This window comes from Mauremys reevesii, linkage group 14 (assembly GCF_016161935.1).
Source record: "Mauremys reevesii isolate NIE-2019 linkage group 14, ASM1616193v1, whole genome shotgun sequence".
Taxonomy (NCBI): Eukaryota; Metazoa; Chordata; order Testudines; family Geoemydidae; genus Mauremys; species Mauremys reevesii.
The window spans coordinates 4,345,863-4,363,865 of record NC_052636.1 but is presented as its reverse complement, the minus strand read 5'-3'; the positions used below and the strand labels follow the sequence as shown (position 1 = coordinate 4,363,865).

Here is an 18,003-nt window from a genome sequence, read left to right as displayed (position 1 = left end):
TTGGTTACATGCCTCTGGAAAGTTGGATGTCTAGATTGCGCAGGTCCATTTCTTCCAGATCCTCTTCCTGGGGCCGAGACTCTTGCCCTGCTCTGCTCCACTGGCCTGAGGAGTCTTCTGAAAGCACAGGAAATAACCCAAGAAAGAGTCTTCGGTTCCCAAAGCTCTACTGAGGCGTGAGCTCTTGCTCTCCCTGCTTCCCGCTCGCATCTGCTCTGCATCACCCCCAGTGAATGAACAGAAATGGATTCAACACCTATGGATCAATAGGCTGGTTACACCCATTTCCGCATCACTCTAGCACCCAGTACTACAGTAGGAGTCTCTTGCACTCCTCCCACATCTCCTCTCTTGCAGGCTTTTGAGACCAAGCCTGTTGGGATGCACACCTGCCCAGATGTGACCAGATTCAGTCATATTCCTACATACAAATGGTTAACCTTGTCTAAAGACCAAAAATACTTCATACATTTCAAACAGTAATTATCCCACATGTAACTGGTGTCCAAGCGGGGCTTAAAACAGTCTTTGCATTAAAAAGGTTGTCCAAAAATTGCGTAATTGTAAACATTAGAGAGCTTGGTTATTGCTTAAAAACAAGTTCAACTTGAAATTAATTTTATAAACAATTTATTAATAATTTGGAGCATCCTTGGAAGTTTTATTACGGGGGCACGACTAATTAACAATCAAACCTAGGGTCTTCACTTTAAAGTGTTAGTTTCCACATTATTCTGAATAATGAGGATTTTCAGCCACATATTTATATATTTACTATGAAACAAGCAATGTTTGTCCTTATTGGAGCATTTGTGAGCTTTGCTTTAGGGTTAAAGCTATTGAAAAAGAAAAGCAAACAGGGTGAGGCAGTGAAGTAGCTGCCTACTCTGTAACGCGTCCATCACATACACTTGCTGGTAAATCGCCACTGGAAAAACACTCTCTTTCCCAATTTGGAAGTTAAGATTCTGTTAGAGTCCAACCGGAACAGTGAATGGAAGTTAAGATTCTCTGTTACTCGCTCTATTAGAATCCAACAAGGAACAGTGAGCATAGAATCATAGAATCTCAGGGTTGGAAGGGACCTCAGGAGGTCATCTAGTCCAGCCCCCTGCTCAAAGCAGGACCAAACCCAACTAAATCATCCCAGCCAGGGCTTTGTCAAGCCTGACCTTAAAAACCTCTAAGGAAGGAGATTCCACCACCTCCCTAGGTAACCCATTCCAGTTCTTCACCACCCTACTAGTGAAAAAGGTTTTCCTAATGTCCAACCTAAACCTCCCCCTCTGCAACTTGAGAACATTACTCCTTGTTCTGTCGTCTTCTACCACTGAGAACAGTCTAGATCCATCCTCTTTGGAACTCCCTTTCAGGTAGTTGAAAGCAGCTATCAAATCCCCCCTCAGTCTTCTCTTCTGCAGGCTAAACAATCCCAGTTCCCTCAGCCTCTCCTCATAAGTCATGTGCTCCAGCCCCCTAATCATTTTTGTTGCCCTCCGCTGGACTCTCCAATTTATCCACATCCTTCTTGTAGTGTGGGGGCCCAAAACTGGACACAGTACTCCAAATGAGGCCTCACCAGTGCTGAATAGAGGGGAATGATCACATCCCTCGATCTGCTGGAAATGCCCCTACTTATACAACCCAAAATGCCATTAGCCTTCTTGGCAACGAGGGCACACTGTTGACTCATATTCATCTTTCCGTCCACCGTAACCCCTAGGTCCTTTTCTGCAGAAATGCTGCCCAGCCATTCGGTCCCTAGTCTGTAGCAGTGCATGGGATTCTTCCGTCCTAAGTGCAGGACTCTGCACTTGTCCTTGTTGAACCTCATCATATTTCTTTTGGCCCAATCCTCTAATTTGTCTAGGTCCCTCTGTATCCTATCCCTACCCTCCAGCGTATCTACCACTCCTCCCAGTTTAGTGTCATCTGCAAACTTGCTAAGGGTGCAGTCCACACCATCCTCCAGATCGTTAATGAAGATATTGAACAAAACCGGCCCCAGCACCGACCCTTGGGGCACTCCACTTGATACCGGCCGCCAACTAGACATGGACCCATTGATCACTACCCGTTAAGCCCGACCATCTAGCCAGTTTTCTATCCACCTTACTGTCCATTCATCCAGCCCATACTTCTTTAACTTGCTGGCAAGAATACAGTGGGAGACTGTATCAAAGGCTTTGCTAAAGTCCAGAAATAGCACATCCACTGGTTTCCCCTCATCCACAGAACCGGTTATCGCATCATAGAAGGCAATTAAGGTTAGTCAGGCATGACTTGCCCTTGGTGAATCCATGCTGACTGTTCCTGATCACTTTCCCCTCCTTTAAGTAGTTCAGAATTGATTCCTTGAGGACCTGTTCCATGATTTTTCCAGGGACTGAGGTGAGACTGTCTGGCCTGTAGTTCCCTGGATCTTCCTCCCAGAAGTAAAGTTTCCTCCCTACTTCAGCTCCACAGGCTGGGGCCGGTGCAGAGCATGGCAGGGAGATGACATCTCCCATAATGCTGGGGCCCTTCCACAGCAAGGGTGTCACCTCCCCATGGTAGCACGGATTCCCACCTACTCCTCCTGCTTTCGCCTGACAACAGCACCACCCTTCACGGCACCACGTCATGGCAACTTCTGCTTCTGGACTCGCACCGGAAATGGGAAGTCCAGCTGGGCCTGGCAGTGGCTGACAGGAAATGGACACAGGTGCCACTGCCACTCCCATGGTGCCACAGGGCCCACCATGGCTGGTTGGAGATAGATAAATGTCTGTGTACCTCCCCAGCACTATGTCTCCTTTAGTGCTTGTGTCTCCCCCTCCCCCGCTACCTGCTTAGTCTGGGTGTTCCTTACGGGAGCACACTGTGTGTCCCAGGCATGTTCTGTCTCACCTTTGGGTCCAGCCTAACAGGGGTGTCTCTCCCCATCCTCCCATCAGTAACTTCTCCCCCAACACACACAGGACAGGGAGCTGGCTGGTGCCCTTCTATAAAAGGACTGCTCTGTGCAACAGAAACCAGCCTCGTCCCCGCCCCGCAGTCTGGGAGCTTGATGCTTCCTTCAACCGCATCACAAGTTACAAAGGGGGCAGGAAGAAAATCCCCATTGACTAAACAGGATGGGGTGAAGCATGTCACCAGGCCATAATATTCTGGATAACCCCTTGATGACCATTTTAGGCTCATCCTCTCATGTGGCCTTCCTGGCCTCTGGCTAGCTGTGATGACGAGAGGGGGATGTTGTCCCCCTTCCTCTGGCTCCCCTGGCGGGCAGAGCCTAGTGCTACTACCTTGGCATGTCAGCTGGGGAGCAGAGCTCTTACCCCTGCTAATCAGGGGTTAGCCCCACAGCCAGTGAGGGGATGAGGTAGGGCTCAGTTGCTAATTTTGGGCCTGGGATTGCCCACTTTACAGGCTCAAATTTGGGGGGGAGGCTGCGGTCCCCCCAATCACACACACCTTAAAGTAGGGAAATGTCCCTCACCTACTTATAATTGCACCCTAAATAACCTCTGGGATACTTTATTTTTGTTCTCAGAAGGTGCGCATCACCATATTATCAGAGCTGACTGTCACAGAGTCCCCGAATCACGGAGTCCTCAGGTTATGTTCTGGAACTTCTCCATACAAGGCCAGTCAGGACTCTGGGGACCCTCCGCCTTGTGAGCGCACTGTCTCCAGGGCAAGATGCTTACACAGCTTTGATCTTCCTGGATCTGAGCATCCCCTTCCACACTGAGCGCTTCCTGCAGAGAGTCCACCCGGACGGGGCCCTGCACCCCAACTCGGTTTATTAGTTGACAGGAATGCAGCGGGTAGAATTGAACTTGTTAGCAGAGAAATCAGTGACTAGTATCAGAGGGGTAGCCGTGTTAGTCTGGTTCTGTAAAAGCAGCAAAGAATCTTGTGGCACCTTATAGACTAAGAGACGTTTTGCAGCATGAGCTTTCGTGGGTGAATACCCACTTCTTCGAAAGCTCATGCTGCAAAACGTCTGTTAGTCTATAAGGTGCCACAGGATTCTTTGCTCCAAATCAGTGACTTTCAGCCAAGTCCATCCAGAAGCTCTGGACTCCCCCTCTACCAGTCCTCCCAAGCAGACTGCCTAGCTTCCAGCAACCCGACCTCCAGCACCCCCCATTGCTCCGCCTCCTTGGCTTTGTCCTGCTTGCCAGGCAAGTGACCTTGGCGTCACTTGGGTGTAGTCCCCCTCCTGGGTATCAGGTTACAAAGAGCACCAGTCATAGCATATGTGCAGGCAGCTGGAGCAGCCTCACCTGCCCCAGAGGTCTCAGCCAAAGTCACACACCCCTATTCCCACCACCGAGGTATTAGTGCAGCATGCAGGGAAACTGAGGCACACACAGTATTCATGCAAAACAGTAAAATTCACATAGGCTCAACAGTAAGACACACATACACCATAACAAGGGAAAATCCCCACTTTGTCACACTGACGCTTTAGATTCCTGCTGTCTCTGTCTTGGTCCATCATTTCACCCCACTTCTCTATAGTAGCCTATCTTTTCTTCTTTCTCTCTAGTCTGTTCCAAGTCTGGCCGGCCTTAAAAATGACTCAGCTCTGTTATACGCTGTACTCGGCACCACAGGCTGAAGCAGCGTGAGCAGCATCTCTCTGGGAATGAGAAAGCTACAGTGAGATGGTCTCCCAAGTCCATTGCATGAGTCAGGATCCAGGGGCCGAAAGCGCTAGATGTCCTTGTGTCCTGCCTGCAGCATCTGAGACAGAAGCTTCTGTTCTTTTCCATCCCTCCTGGGTGGCTGCCATGACAGCAGTGCTAACCTTAACAAAAATGACTGTGGATCTGCTATTCCATATTTAACGGCCTTTCCCGTTCCTCCAGAAAAGCTATTAGGGGGCAGATCTGATGGAACTATGGCACCAGCTGAGGGGTTGCCTCTTCTTGCTAGCAGGAGATTTGGGGCATGATTTTCCACACTTACACTGTTGAAGATCAGTATTAACTCAGTGGAGTTGCATCAGTCTGAATGAGCGGAAAGTTGACCCATGCAGATGAGCTGTTTCTTAATGAGATAGTGTGTGGGGGGTGAGGGGGTGGAGAAAAGGGGAAACTGAAAGGCGAGATAGTAATATGTAAGCAGAACAGCAAGAGATGAGTGTCAATCTCTGTCACGGAGTGTCGGGGAGTAAAGGCCCTGCACCCCCCACCATGACTCTCAGCCAGCCGGTAAAGCAGGTTTATTTAGACGACAGGAACACAGTCCAAGACAGGTTTTGGGGGCACAGACAACAGGATCCTCCCCAATTAGATCCATCTTGGGGTCCCAGGAGCACCACTGCCCCCTTCGGGGGTCAGAGCCCTATCTGTGCTTCCCTCCATTCCCCAGCCAGCTCCTGAAAACCCCCTCACTCCCCAGCGTCTCCTCCCCCAGGCCTTTGTTCAGCTTCCCAAGCAGAGGAGTCACCTGGCCTCGAACCCCTTCCTGGGTTCTCACATTACATGCTCAGGCATCTTCCCTCAAGGCCAATCTCCCATCTCCCAGTGCAGACCTTTCTCCCAGGCCAACACCCCCCACGCAGCATTCACAGACCATAGTGAGCAGGGGCGGCTCTAGGAATGCGGCCGCCCCAAGCAGGGCGGTGCGCCGCAGGGGGCGCGCTACCGGTCGCCGGTACCCTGACTTCGGGGGACCTCTTGCAGACGTGCCTGCGGAGGGTCCGGTGGTCCCGCGGCTCGGGTGGAGCTTCCACAGGCATACCTGCGGGAGGTCCACCCGAGCCGCGGGACCAGTGGACCCTCCGCATGATGCCTGTGGGAGGTCCGCTGGTCCCGCGCCTCCGGTGGACCTCCCGCAGGCATGACCGCGGAAGGTCCGCCGGAGCCGCCTGCCGCCCTGCCGGGAAAATGCGCACTGGGGTCTGGAGCTGGCCCTGACAGTAAGAACAGTCCGAGTGCGTCACACTCTCATTTTCTGTCTCTGAGTGACCTTGGCACCAAGCGCCCTGCTCTTCGCTGACCTTGGCTCTTATCGTCCCAGGCTTGATGTGACCTTCCTGCTTCTTATTCTGTCAGTCACCATTTGTTTCCCCTTTCCTTTTGTCCTATTTTAAGGAGGAAATCCCTTATGCAAATAGGAGGAGGAAGCAATTGCCCTGAATGGGGAATGAAATTTACCAGGCAACCACAGAGATAGATTCTTGTCTCATTTACACTAATGTCCCAACATTGGCATCCATCGAGTTACTCCTGTTTTACACCAAACATGAGATCAGAATCAGGCCCTTTGCCTTCCCTGACACTGTTATTCCATGATTGGGCCTGCACCTTATCTTGGGATGGGGCAAGGTGGGTCAGTCCGAGAGAAAAACCAGAGGGCCCAATTCATTACCTCACCTGCACCCATGCAAAAGGGGTGGAAATTGCTCCCAAATCAGAGTGGTAGGGTTTTTTTTCCATTTTTAAAAAGCCCTCCCATTGGCTCTTTTGATCAGAGGCCCAACTCCCTTTCTTTTACCTATGCAGGGAGGCTTTTTTAACCCTTTACAGTTAAAACAAGCAGAGTACAGCCACCACAGCGCTCAAACCCATCCCCCACAGCCCCCCATTCCCTTCCACAGACCTGAAACCCATCCCCCTCAGCCCCTTCAGAGCCCCCATCCCCTGCCACAGCGCTCAAATTCATCCACCTCAGCCTCATCACAGCCACCAAGATTCATGCCGCAGCGCATAAACCCATCCCACACAGCACCCCATTCCCTTCCACAGCCCAAAAACCCATCGCCCACAGCCACATCACAGCCGCCTCATTCCCTGCCACAGCTCTCAAACCCATCCCCCACAGCCCCCCATTCCCTGCCACAGCCCAGAAACCCATCCCCCACAGCCACATCACAGCCGCCTCATTCCCTGCCACAGCGCTCAAACCCATCCCCCACAGGACCCCATTCCCTGCCACAGACCTCAAACCCATCCCCCACAGCCCCATCTTAGCCGCCTCGTTCCCTACCACAGCGCTCAAACCCATCCCCCACTGCCCAATCACTGCCCCCCATTCCCTGCCACAGCGCTCAAACCCATCCCACACAGCCCCCCATTCCCTGCCACAGTGCTCAAACCCATCCCCCACAGTCCCACATTCCCTATCACAGCTCTCAAACCCAACTCCACAGCCCCCCAAGCAGAGTACAGCCACCAAGAGGGACTTTATAGCTAATTGGCTGGCTGGGTGTCCACAAAAGGGAGCTACGCCCGCCCCCCCATTTATCACAGCAGCCAACAGGGAAGTGGGAGGGAGGCACTCCTAGGCCTGGCCTACACTGGGGGGGTGGGGTCGATATAAGATACACAACTTCAGCTAGGGGAATAGCTTGCCTGAAGTCGAAGTCTCTTATTTCGACTTACCTCCCGTCCTCGCAGCGTGGGATCGACGGCCGCGGCTCCCCCTGTCGACCCCGCTACCGCCGCTCGCCCTGGTGGAGTTCTGGGGTTGATGGGAGCGCGTTCGGGGATTGATATATCGCGTCTAGATGGAAAGCGATCTATCGATCCCTGATAAACCGGTCGCTACCCGTAGACATACACTTAGAGCCGGCATGTCCCCTCTGTTTCTCCCTTGCTGCTTGGGCAGAAGCGGAAAGGGGGCAAAAGATGCCTGGCTGAAGGGTTTTGCGCTCGGCTTGAGGATTAAGCCCGAGCCCCCGGCATGGCTGCTGGGAGATGGATTTTCGTGTCGCAGCCAGCGCACTCTTCGGGCCACAAGCTGAACACACTGAGGCCAGCAGGGACAGCTCTGAAGCAGCAAAAGGGTTCCTTTGAGAGTCCAAGGAGGTAGTAGGGTCAGTACCATCCCTGGGTGGGCTCAAATCACCATCCTTTGGGTTAACAGCTGAATGCGCTGACCCAGTGTGCTCCAGCACAGCCACTGACCCCTCCATAACCTCCAAACCCATCCCCTACAGCCCCCCATTCCCTGCCAGAGCGCTCAAACCCATCCCCCATAGCCCCAGATTCCCTGCCACAGCGCTCAAACCCATCCCCCACAGCCCCTCATTCCGTGCCACAGTGCTCAAACCCATCCTCCACAGCCCCACATTCCCTGCGACAGCGCTCAACCCCATCCCCCACAGCCCCCCATGCCCTGCCACAGCGCTCAAACCCGACTCCACAGCCCCCCATTCCCTGCCACAGCGCTCAAACCCATCACCCACAGCCCCATCACAGCCGCCTCGTTCCCTGCCACAGCACTCAAACCCATCCCCCACAGCCACCCATTCCCTGCCACAGAGGTCAAACCGGGCCCCCACAGCCCACCATTCCCTGCCACAGAGGTCAAACCGGGCTCCCAAAGCCCACCATTCCCTGCCACAGCACTCAAACCCGGCCCCCACAGCCCCCGATCCTCTGCCACAGCCCTCAATCCCATCCCCCACAGCCCTCAATTCCCTGCCACAGCACTCAAACCCGACCACCATAGCCCCCCATTCCCTGCTGCAAAACTAAAACTGATCCCCCACAGCCCCCCCATTCCGTTTCACAGACATTGAACCCATCCCCCACAGCCTCATCACAGCCACCTCATTCCCTCGCACAGCTCTCAAACCCATCCCCCACAGCCCCCCATTCCCTGCCACAGCACTCAAACCCAAACTCCATACCCTCTTATTCCCTGCCACAGCCCACAAACCCATCCGCCACAGCCCCACACTCCCTGCCACAGCTCTAAATCCATTCCCCAGAGCCCCCCAATCCCTTCCACAGCGCTAAAACCCATCCACCACAGCCTCCCATTCCCTGTCACAGCACTGAAACCCATCCCCCACGGCACCAATCACTGCCCCACATTCCCTGCCACAGCACTCAAACCCATCCCCCACAGCCCCCATTCCCTTCCACAGCGCTAAAACCCATCCCCCACAGCCTCCCATTCCCTGCCACAGAACTCGAACCCTTCCCCCACCTCCGCCCACTCCCTGCCACAGCACTGAAACCCACCCCCACAGCCCCTCATTCCCTGCCACAGCCCTCAAACCCATCCCCCACAGACCCATCACAGCCACCTCATTCCATCCCACAACCCTCAAACCCATCCCGCACAACCCCCATTCCCTGCCGCAGACCTCAAACCCACCCCCACAGGACCTCATTCCCTGCCACAGGGCTCAAACCCATCCCGCACATCCCGCCATTCCCTTCCACAATGCTCAAACCGATTACCCACAGACCCATAACAAGCGCATCATTCCCTGCCAAAGCCCTCAAACCCATCCCCTACAGCCCCCGATTCGCTGCCACACCGGTCACACCCACAGCCCCCCATACCCTGCCACAGCACTCAAACCCATCCTCCACAGCCTCCCATTCCCTTCCTCAGCCCTCAAACCCGAACCCCACAACCCTATCATAGATGCCTCGTTCCCTGCTACAGCGCTCAAACCCATCCACCACAGCCCCCCATTTCGTGTCAGAGCTCTCAAACCCAACCCACACAGCCCCCCATTCTCTACGACAGTCCATAAACCGATCCCCCACAGCCACATAACCCCATCATAGACGCCTCATTCTCTGCCACAGTGCTAAAACCCATCTAACAGCCCCCATTCCCTGCGTCAGCGCTTAAACCCACCCCACAGCCCCCCCGTTCCCTGCCAGAGAGCTGAAACCCATCCCAAACAGCCACATCACAGCCGCCACGTTCCCTGCCACATCTTTCTAACCCCATCCACCACAGCCCCTTCACAGCCGCCTCGTTCCCTACCACAATGCTTAAGCCCATCCCCCACAGCCCCCATTCACTTTCACAGACCTCAAACCCATCCCCCACAGTCCCACATTCCCTGCCACAGCACTCAAACCCATCCCCCACAGCCCCACATTCCCTGCCACAGCGCTCAAACCCATTTCCCACAGCCCCCGGTTCCCTGCCAGAGTGCTGAAACCCATCCCACACAGCCCCATCACAGCCGCCACGTTCCCTGCCACATCTTTCAAACCCCATCCCCACAGCCCCATCACAGCTGCCTCATTACCTCACACAGCCCTCAAACCCATCCCGCACAGCCCCCTATTCCCTGCCACTGTTCTCAAACCCATCCCCCACAGCCCCATCACAGCCACCTCGTTCCCTACCACAGCGCTCAAACCCATCCCCCACAGCCCTCCATTCCCTGCCACAGCACTCAAACCCGACCACCATAGCCCCCCATTCCCTGCTGCAAAACTAAAACCGATCCCCCACAGCCCCCCATTCCGTTTCACAGACATTGAACCCATCCCCCACAGCCTCATCACAGCCACCTCATTCCCTCGCACAGCTCTCAAACCCATCCCCCACAGCCCCCCATTCCCTGCCACAGCACTCAAACCCAAACCCCATACCCTCTTATTCCCTGCCACAGCCCACAAACCAATCCACCACAGCCCCACATTCCCTGCCACAGCTCTAAATCCATTCCCAGAGCCCCCCAATCCCTTCCACAGTGCTAAAACCCATCCACCACAGCCTCCCATTCCCTGTCACAGCACTGAAACCTATCCCCCACGGCCCCAATCACTGCCCCCCATTCCCTGCCACAGCGCTCAAACCCATCCCCCATAGCTCCCCATTCCCTTCCACAGCCCAAAATCCCATTGCCCACAGCCACATCACAGCCGCCACATTCCCTGCCACAGCGCTCAAAACCATCCCCCACAGCCCCCCATTCCCATCCACAGCCCAAAAACCCATCGCCCACAGCCACATCACAGCCGCCTCATTCCCTGCCACAACGCTCAAACCCATCCCCCACATCCCCCCATTCCCTACCACGGCGCTCAAACCCATCCCCCACTGCCCCAATCACTGCCCCCCATTCCCTGCCACAGAGCTCAAACCCGACCCCCACAGCCCAATCACAGCCCCCCATTCCCTACCACAGCGCTCAAACCCATCCCCCACAGCCCCCCATTCCCTGCCACAGACCTCAAACCTATCCCCCACAGGACCCCACTCCCTGCCCCAGCACTCAAACCCATCCCCTACAGGCCCCCCCATTCCCTACACAGCTCTCAAACCCAACCCCACAGACGCACCACAGACCCCCGTGCCCTACCACAGGGCTGAAACCCATCCCCCACAGCACCCATTCCCTACCACAGCACTCAAACCCATCCCCCACTGCCCCCCACTCCCTTCCTCAGCCCTCAAACCCGAACCCCACAGCCCCATCATAGCCGCCTCGTTCCCTGCTACAGCCCTCAAACCCATCCCCCACAGACCCCCATTCCCTGCCCCAGCACTCAAACCCATCCCCCACAGCCCCCATTCCCTGCCACAGAGCTCAAAGCCATCCACCACAGCCCCTTCACAGCCGCCTCGTTCCCTACCACAATGCTTAAGCCCATCCCCCACAGCCCCCATTCACTTTCACAGACCTCAAACCCATCCCCCACAGTCCCACATTCCCTGCCACAGCACTCAAACCCATCCCCCACAGCCCCACATTCCCTGCCACAGCGCTCAAACCCATTTCCCACAGCCCCCGGTTCCCTGCCAGAGTGCTGAAACCCATCCCACACAGCCCCATGACAGCTGCCTCGTTCCCTGCCACTGTTCTCAAACCCATCCCGCACAGCCCCATCACACCACCTCGTTCCCTACCACAGCGCTCAAACCCATCCCCCACAGCCCTCCATTCCCTGCCACAGCACTCAAACCCGACCATCATAGCCCCCCATTCCCTGCTGCAAAACTAAAACCGATCCCCCACAGCCCCCCATTCCGTTTCACAGACATTGAACCCATCCCCCACAGCCTCATCACAGCCACCTCATTCCCTCGCACAGCTCTCAAACCCATCCCCCACAGCCCCCCATTCCCTGCCACAGACCTCAAACCTATCCCCCACAGGACCCCACTCACTGCCCCAGCACTCAAACCCATCCCCTACAGGCCCCCCCATTCCCTGCACAGCTCTCAAACCCAATCCCACAGACCCACCACAGACCCCCGTGCCCTACCACAGGGCTGAAACCCATCATCCACAGCCCCACATTCCCTACCACAGCGCTCAAACCCATCCCCCACAGCACCCATTCCCTACCACAGCACTCAAACCCATCCCCCACTGCCCCCCATTCCCTTCCTCAGCCCTCAAACCCGAACCCCACAACCCCATCATAGCCGCCTCGTTCCCTGCTACAGCCCTCAAACCCATCCCCCACAGACCCCCATTCCCTGCCCCAGCACTCAAACCCATCCCCCACAGCCCCCATTCCCTGCCACAGAGCTCAAAGCCATCCACCAGAGCCCCTTCACAGCCGCCTTGTTCCCTACCACAACGCTTAAGCCCATCCCCCACAGCCCCCATTCCCTTTCACAGACCTCAAACCCATCCCCCACAGTCCCACATTCCCTGCCACAGCGCTCAAACCCATTTCCCACAGCCCCCGGTTCCCTGCCAGAGTGCTGAAACCCATCCCACACAGCCCCATCACAGCCGCCTCGTTCCCTGCCACATCTTACAAACCCCATCCCCACAGCCCCATCACAGCTGCCTCATTACCTCACACAGCCCTCAAACCCATCCCGCACAGCCCCCTATTCCCTGCCACTGTTCTCAAACCCATCCCCCACAGCCCCATCACAGCCACCTCGTTCCCTACCACAGCGCTCAAACCCATCCCCCACTGCCCCCATTCCCTTCCTCAGCCCTCAAACCCGAACTCCACAACCCAATCATAGCCGCCTCATTCCCTGCTACAGCCCTCAGACCCATCCCCAACAGCCTCCCATTCCCTGCCAGAGCTCTCAAACCCATCCCCCACAGACCCCCATTCCCTGCCCCAGCACTCAAACCCAACCCCACAGCCCCACCACAGACCCCCGTGCCCTACCACAGAGCTCAATACCCATCCCCCTCAGCCCCACCACAGAACCCTGTGCCCTGCCACAGAGCTCAAACCCATCCCCCACAACCTCCCATTCCCTGCCACAGCGCTCAAACCCATCCCCCATAGCCCCATCACAGCCGCCTCGTTCCCTGCCACAGCGCTCAAACCCATCCCCGACAGCTCCCATTCCCTGCCACAGCGCTGAAACCCATCCCCCACAGCCCCCCATTCCCTGCCCCAGCACTCAAACCCATCCCCTACAGGCCCCCCATTCCCTGCATAGCTCTCAAACCCAACCCCACAGCCCCACCACAGACCCCCGTGCCCTACCACAGCGCTCAATACCCATCCCCCTCAGCCCCACCACAGCCCCCTGTGCCCTGCCACAGAGCTCAAACCCAACCCCCAGAACCTCACATTCCCTGCCACAGCGCTCAAACCCATCCCCCATAGCCCCATCACAGCCACCTCGTTCCCTGCCACAGCGCTCAAACCCATCCCCGACAGCTCCCATTCCCTGCCGCAGCCCTCAAACCCATGCGCCACTGCCCCCATTCCCTGCCACAGCGCTGTAAGCCATCCTGCACAACCTCCCATTCCCTGCCACAGCGCTGAAACCCATCCACCACAGCCCCCCATTCCCTTCCACAGGGCTCTAACCCATTCCCACAGGCCCCTGTTCCCTGCCACAGTTCTCAAACCCGCGTACCTTGCTGGGGCCCTTGATGACCTATACAATTCTCTGCAGAGGTGTAGCAGTGCGGCTGACTGGGTTCAGTACAGCCCAAAAGACTCACAAGTGGGCGGAGGTGGTGAATCCCTCCACAGGTGTAATAAGCGGTAGATTATAGAATCCTCAAACCCTCACTCCCTGGCTTGAGGACACAGTTCAGGGAGTAGAGGGTCCCCAAAACAAATTCCCTGACTAACTAACTAAAGACAAGGCACTCACGAACTCCACAAATTATCTTCAGGGTTGAGGATGACGCTGGACGATTCCAGGGGCTGCTGTCCGCTGGCAGGGATCCTCCTCAGGCAGGAATCAGCCTTGGACTAGCAGTGCTGACCATGTGGGGACTGGTCTCACTGGTCTCTAAGCAGGCAGGAGCTCTCCTGAGATACGTAGACACAAATTTTCAGGGTGAGCCTTCCAGCCCCAGTGAGGATGTGAGCTGTGAGTCTGGCCAGAAATCTGGCATGTCATGAGAAGGCAGCAAATCACCAGTGAGCATCTATTTTGTCCTTTAGCTTAGGGTATGTCCAGACCCTAAGCTAAAGGGGTCGATGGCTATCCATCGGGTAGCCATCGATTTTTCGGGGCTCAATATATCACGTCTCATCTAGACGCAATATATCAATCCCCGAAAGCGCGCTTGTCTACACTGGAACTCCTTCGGCGCGAGCGGCGGTAACGGAATCAACATAGGGAGCTGCGGATGTCGATCCCGCGCCGTGAGGACCCGAGGTAAATTGATCTGATACTTCAACTTCAGCTACGCTGTTCACGTAGCTGTCGTTGAGTATCTTAGATCGAGTACCGACACACCCCCCCCCCCGGTGCAGACCAGCCATCTGTCTCATCGCAAGTTCTTTCCAGCTATGGAATGCTCACTGGTGATTTGCTGCCTTCTCATGACATGCCAGATTTCTGGCCAGACTCACAGCCTCACTGGGGCTGGAAGGCTCACCCTGAAAATTTGTGTCTACGTATCTCAGGAGAGCTCCTGCCTGCTTAGATGGAAAAATGTCCTTTGCTTTCTTTCTTTTTCTAAATGCTGCCCAAGAGGGGCGTTTTCTTCTTTCACTCATGACTGCTGTTCTGTACCAGCTCTCAACACTCAGTTGAAGGGGGCGAATAAGCAGGCTGGTGGCAAGGGGCTGAGTGAGGGAAGATAGCAGCAGCTTAAGGGCCTAACTGGCTCCTACTACTTCAGCTGACTGCCTGTTCACCTCAAGTCGGTTCAGGGAAGCAGTAGGAAATAGAAAGCTCCCTGACAAGCTGGTGTTAATCAGTCCAGGCTTCTAGGGGTGCTCCTCTCCCTGCAGCTCCTGTTGCTTTTTCTTAGTACTCTCACATTTTCTCCTTCCTGCCTATTAGTTATTAGGTGCTCTCCTTCCTCCAGCACAGCACTCCATCAGCTCTGTTCATCACGAGCAGAGAGAATACATATCCAGCAGCAAACTTTTTTCTACACTATGAGGCCTGGTCTACACTGGGGGGGGTGTCAAACTCAGGTACGCGACTTCAGCTACGTGAATAGCGTAGCTGAAGTCAAACTACCTTAGTTCGACTGACTTACCCGTCCTGACGCCGCGGGATCGAAGTCCCCGGCTCCCCCGTTGACTCTGCCACCGCCGTTCGCTTTGTCGAATTCTCTGCGTTGACCCGGCAGGTAAGTATGGACCTACCCTGAGTCCTAGTGGCGCCCCCGCCCCCGTGTGCGCGTGTATACACACACACACACACACAGAATCTATCACCTGAGCCAGCTGCCTCAGTTTGCCTCATGCTAAGGCCAGCCCTGTCCTGTGGGCACGGAGAACCTAACTTCCATTTATGTCAGCCAGGGAGGCTGGATGTGCACATTACAGGAAATAAACTGTTCGGCCAGCATAATCCACTGAAAAAAATTCGTATTGCTAATTGCAACCAAGGCTCTCACTGTGTGGCTCTTTGTCCTGTCTCTGTTGTCTAGAGCATGAGCAGAGCTTTATGAGACAGCTGCTGCTGTCGCCAGCCAGCTAAGCAAGTTTCCCATCGTCTCTCTTCTGGCTGTGGATGCTTGACTGCAGCAGCTCGGCAAAGGGCCCAGCCTTGCTCTCTAATGGTCATTCTCCCTTGCTTGAATCGCTCTTCATGTACCATCATGTAGCCTCATTAAAACAGCCCAGATGTGGACACAGGCATCAGCAACCGATTCCCCAAGCTAAAGTCCCCTTTGCAATCCAGGGAAACAGCCTGGGTTGTCTGGAGCGCAGGGTTTGGTCCATGGTGACTGCCGACACTGCACCTGCTGTACAGCGACTCATGGGACACCTCTAGCCCATCAGCACTCGGCTCTCCCACATTCTGCTGAGCGGCTGAGATCTGGGGGAACAGAAACCCTTTGTTAGAAACAGAAAAGCTCCTCACAGGAACACTCTGTCTCGGATTCCCACAGGGGCGCTCTCTGGTCATTCACTTATCACCCAAGACCTAAAACCTACAGCACCAGAGCCCTTGCAATTGTCCAGAACCAGGCTCCAAATCCCTCGAGTGGCTCACAAGGTGGATAAGAGTCCTGGTGCAGCCAACCCATTGACCAAGTAGCCCCCCCCCTTGGTAAGTAAGAGGTTGCAGGCACTGAGGCCTCGAATAGCTCTTTCTGGAGCAGGATTCACCGCAGGTGTCATGAGATGCTGGAAATGTGTCTGCGCACTCTGGAACCCAACTCATACAGACAAGAAAGGACACTACTGCTCCCAGCAGCAATCTCTCCTGCAGCTCACCTGCTAGAGATTAGGGGTCTTTCAGATCTGGATCATTCCCATGCCTCACCTCACTGACATTCCCATGAGCCTCACATACTCTGCTGGAAACAAGTAGCAGGCTCTTGCCCTGTATCCATGACACGCTCACTGCAGGGGTGGGGGGGAGACAGCGCCACACCTGAGCACCGGTGGAGAGTCCTTACCTCCCCACATCCTGGCCATGTTCCTATAGCCCAGGCGCTCGGTGTCCTGGAGCCCGTCCCGACACCACAGCTCTCTTGCCTCTCTGATGTTCAGCCCTGGGGGAGACGGACACACCCATTTGGGCCATTTGGCATTCCGGTTTCAGTGCCTGTTTCCTTCTGTTCCCATTGCTGGGTACACACTGGCCGGGGTCCTCGTGGCATCCATGGACCAATGGACTCGCAGGGTCCCCACCAGGTGGTTTAGTACCGGAAGGGGGATTTGTTTCAGTCATCGCAGTAATCATGGGACCCTTGTGGCCATTGTGCTCTGGGAGTGGGTGCCTGTTAATGGTGGCGTCTAATACCGAGAACCCCCCACCCCCACCCAGTGAAGTCAGGTCCAGCTGCTGACATCCTACAAGCTTTGTGTCCTTTCCCTGTGGTTCCTGCTTCAGCTCCTACCCTCATGATGGGCTCTGTCCCTCCACATGCCTCAATAGCTCCATTCCTGTCCCCTCACTAGCTAGCTGCCCCGTCAGGGCTGATTTCCCTGGACTGGGGGACAGAGCTGAGCTCTGAGATAAAGCAGCCAATTTCCCTGGCACTTTCACATTCACCTCCCTAATTCAGAGAGAGGGGCAGAGAAAGAGTCATCATCTAAGGTGGGGTGGGTCTCAGAGGAGGGGGCTTCTTTCTGTAGGGTCCCATTGCCCAGCTGAGGGAGTCTCAAAGGAGGGGGGGCCTTGTTTCTATTGGGGTTCCTCTGCCCCGCTACAGTGGGTCTAAATAGAGAGGCCTTAGTTCTAGAGGCCTCCCAATGGCCAGCGGGAGCTAATCTCCGAGAGGCTCGTTTCCATGGGGTCCCATTGCCCAGCTGGGTTTCTTACCGTTCTTCTGCAGGAAGAGCCTGTGCAGCCCACAGATCTCGCCCCTGGCTGAGCACTCACTGCCTAGCTACTCCAGAATAACAAGGGCCCTGAGGCCAGGCACAAATCTGCCAGCCACTGCCCTATGGAATGCAGTCCCTTACGGACCCAGGGGGGACCAATTAGCCAAGGGATGAGGAACTTGACTCAAGCCCTGACACTGCAGGATGCTGGGGTCAAAGGTCACTTACCTCAAATCCAGGCAGGGAGGTGGCAAATTCGAGCAGGGCAGCACTGCTCTGTATGGCCCTGGCTCTCTCCTGGGTTTTTTTGGAGAGGAACCTGAAATGGATGTGCTGTGGGAAAAGGAGGCAGGGGAGGGTCAGCGGGCAGGCGTACGTGCTCTACAAACGAGCCTCTTCCCCTCTCCATGGGGCTGAGACTTTGTGCTCAGGGTGGAAGAATAGCTGATTGGAAAAGGGGACTCATGACACTGCCCACGTCTTGCTGGGCACAAGCTCATTGTCTCTCCAGGCTGGGACAATGGTCAGTCTTGGGGCTGGTCTATTTACTCTGAAACGCCTGATCAATGAACAGCATGTCAGGATCAAGGCACACGCCCTTGACACCCCC

The 18,003-nt window shown here is 55.4% G+C and overlaps 1 protein-coding gene and 1 long non-coding RNA gene across 2 annotated transcripts in view; one reads left to right on the top strand and one right to left on the bottom strand.

The window, feature by feature from the left end:
- The window catches only part of LOC120381416 (zinc finger protein 271-like), a 1,091,725-nt gene that overhangs the window by 667,094 nt on the left and 406,628 nt on the right, over nucleotides 1-18,003 (top strand). The window lies entirely within an intron of this gene.
- Nucleotides 15,378-17,678, bottom strand: LOC120381496. The gene is made up of 3 exons (XR_005588095.1): nucleotides 17,622-17,678; nucleotides 16,523-16,618; nucleotides 15,378-15,936 (listed from the first exon to the last, which is right to left on the bottom strand). It is a non-coding gene; the product is annotated as an uncharacterized LOC120381496 (long non-coding RNA).